This window comes from Merops nubicus, unplaced genomic scaffold (assembly GCF_000691845.1).
Source record: "Merops nubicus isolate BGI_N331 unplaced genomic scaffold, ASM69184v1 scaffold3600, whole genome shotgun sequence".
In the NCBI taxonomy this organism is placed as follows: Eukaryota; Metazoa; Chordata; class Aves; order Coraciiformes; family Meropidae; genus Merops; species Merops nubicus.
In genome coordinates, this window is record NW_008581967.1 from 15299 (window position 1) to 18457 (window position 3159).

A 3159-nucleotide genomic window follows, 5' to 3' on the forward strand; every position below is an offset into this window, starting at 1 on the left:
AGCTGCAGGGACAGAAATGGCTGTAGGGGCAGGGAGCCCGTGCTGGAGGCCAGGCTGCAGCCACCTCCCAGGGAACGAGCAAAACCCACCCACAGCATGAAACCATTTCCCTGCCCTGCCTCAGTTTCCCCAGCTGTAGATGAGGGCTGAGCACATGGCCCAGCAGTCCCCACAGCAGGGAGCCTGAGTGCTCTGTGATTGCACAATTTCAACAACCCAGCATTTTCCCTTCAGTTATTCCCACATCTTGATGCATTCTGGCCCAGGGAGATGAGGCAGGGAGGCCCCGCAGCCCGACTGGGAACAGTGAGTCCTGCTGCCCTGGAGCATCTCCTGGGCACATGCACCCCATTTCCTCCCAAGGCAGCCCTGCAAGGGTTCAAGGGACCCCACAAGTCTGCTGTCCCCTGCTGCAGGCAGCCAGGGACACCCCATGCTCAGCCAGAGCCAGGCAGGCAGGACTGGATTCTTCTGGATACTGAAAATGATCTCCTGCCCATGGGGGAGGTCTGGGGATTGTCTACGAGCCCAAGAAGACACCAGGTAGGGATGTGGTGGCTGTAAGGATGTCCCCTGGCCCTTTTACTTGGGGGAAAAAAAAGCAACTGTTATCAAACCTTCCCATCACGAACCTGAGGGCAGGCAGGGCTGCCTGCACTGCCTGCACCAGCAAATCCTGCAGCTGTCCCCGGGCAAGGGGCGTGGGCACATCCCTGTGTCCCACGGACAGGGACCCACGGGGCAGAGCTGAGCCACAGCAGGGACAGCCCCATGCAAGCAGGATGTCCCAGCCCGAGCCAGCAGAGCCCTGTCCCCAGGCACAGCCTCCAGCCAGCTCCTTCCCACTGGGGACAGAGCTGCCACGGAGGGACTGGTGCTGGTCAGGCCTTGCCCAGCCCTGGGTGGGCACTGCCCATCACCCTGCTTGCCAGGAGGGTGTTACCAGTGCAAGGAGCGTGCTCCCCCTCAGCCCTGGGCTCCTCCTGCCATGCTGCTGAGGTCCTGGCAGACACCTGGACTGGGTGGCAACCTGGGCAGGTCTGCCATGGAGAGGAACAAGGGACACAGAACCCTGGGCAGGTCTGCCATGGAGAGGGGCAAGGGACACAGAACCCTGGGCAGGTCTGACATGGAGAGAGACAAGGGACACAGAACCCTGGGCAGGTCTGCCATGGAGAGGGACAAGGGACACAGAACCCTGGGCAGGTCTGCCATGGAGAGGGACAAGGGGTCCTGGCAGACACCTGGACTGGGTGGCAACCTGGGCAGGTCTGACATGGAGAGGGACAAGGGACACAGAACCCTGGGCAGGTCTGCCATGGAGAGGGACAAGGGACACAGAACCCTGGCCACACGGGCCTGACTTTCCCCCGTGTGTTGTTGCAGACACAAGCCTGGCAAAATATTTCTCTGCATTTACCACGCAGGGTCCTCAGGGAGAGGTGTGCTGGGCTCTGAGCAACCCGCTGGGCTCCTGTTGCTCCTTTCTACAAAGGCACTGAGAAGCTCTGTGGCCACAGTGGCTTTTTGCACCCCACTGACCACGAACGGCTCCCACTCACCCTGGTACTGGTCACACTGGGAAAGGAACAGACTTTTTTTGGCCCATTGACTAAATAAAGAAACCCCGACATCGCCTCAACCCCCAGGGTTTTGTTTAGCCCAAAATGAAAATATTTTGTATTGTTCTGAGCTCAGTCTGGGCTTTTTAAACACACTTGCCTTCTTCCTTCTGCTGTATTTAGGGCCAGTCGAAATGGAATGGTTGTTTCTAAGTAGCATAAGGAGAAATGGCCCCATCCTGGTACTCCTGGCATGAGCTCTGCCATGCAGAAAGCATCCACTTCTTTGGGATGCTTCCAAAACCTTCATTAGCTCTTAAAATCTTCCACAACCTCCATTAGTCCCCAGGCTGAAAGGCTTTGCAGGAGAGGCTTGGTCCCACAGACAGACTGGATGTCCCCTGTGCCAGGCCAGGTGCCAGGCTGGGCTCTGGGTTCAGTGTCCCCTGGCCAGCTTGGCGAGAGCTCAGCTGGAGGGGCCAGGAAGATAATAACCAAATAATCTGATGATTCCTCATTAACTATTTACCAGGCTTAGGAAGATAGTGACTTGGGCTTGTGAGAGACGTCCTGGTGCTGCTGCTCACCTTGGGAAGGTGCCTTCTCACTGGTGGCCATGGCACTCACCAGTGCTGGTGGCTGCTGCTCTGTGCCAGGCTCGTCCTGCAGGGCTGGGTGAGCCCAGCATCCTGGTGGCACCCCTGGCACCCTGGCAGTGCTGCTGCCCTGGGGAGGGATGTCCTTATGTCCAGGGCAGCTGGAGGCACTCAGCTGATTCCAGAGGGGTCCTGGTGGGGTCTGCAGGGGCAGCTTCAGCCAGAGCTCGCTGTGCCCTGCCCCAGCCAGGACACCTGGATGTGTCAGCTCCTTTTGCTTCTCTCTCAGAAATCCTAAGGGGGATTTCTGGCCCAGCCATTTCTCACATTTTCCTCTGATGAGCAGGCTCTTGCACTGCTGCCAACTCCCAGAAAGTCATAAATCTCCCTGGCCCTTCTAAAATCATGAAATTAGGGGGGAGAAAAAGGAAAGAAAGGCAAGGAAGCAATTTTTGTAAGCAATACTTTTAGGAGAAGTCATTGACTGCTCGCCACAGTCCTCAGCCCTCATCACTCCCAGCACTCAGCTTTGCCCTGCAGCGCCTGCCCGCAGGAGAAGCCCAGTCTTACAAAACCAAAGGAGCTGTGGAAACCCAAATGTTGCAACACTGGCTTTGGGCAAGAGGAAAGGCAAAGCTGTTGGGGCTGTTGGGGCGAAGCTGGGAGCAGCTCACCTGGCAGGACCCAGCCCTGGCAGAGACGCCCGGGTTGCTGTGCCAGCGGGGTCTGGGGGGTTTGGCTGGGGACAGGGGGGGCTCAAATCCCTCCTCCTGTGCTGCCCTGGGGCCTGTCTGCTGCCTGTGGCTTTTCCAGGGAGTTCCACCATTTTCCCAGGGCTGTGAGCTGCTTTTCCTCCTCCTGCCTCCCAGTGGGACCAGTGGCTCTCCCTGCTCACAGGGCGTTTGTGTGGGTTTTGCTTTTCTGGGGATGTAGGTCTGCAGGACAGGAGCTGTTCTCCTGGGTCTCCAGCACCCCGGGTCCCTCCTGCCCCTCACGAACCC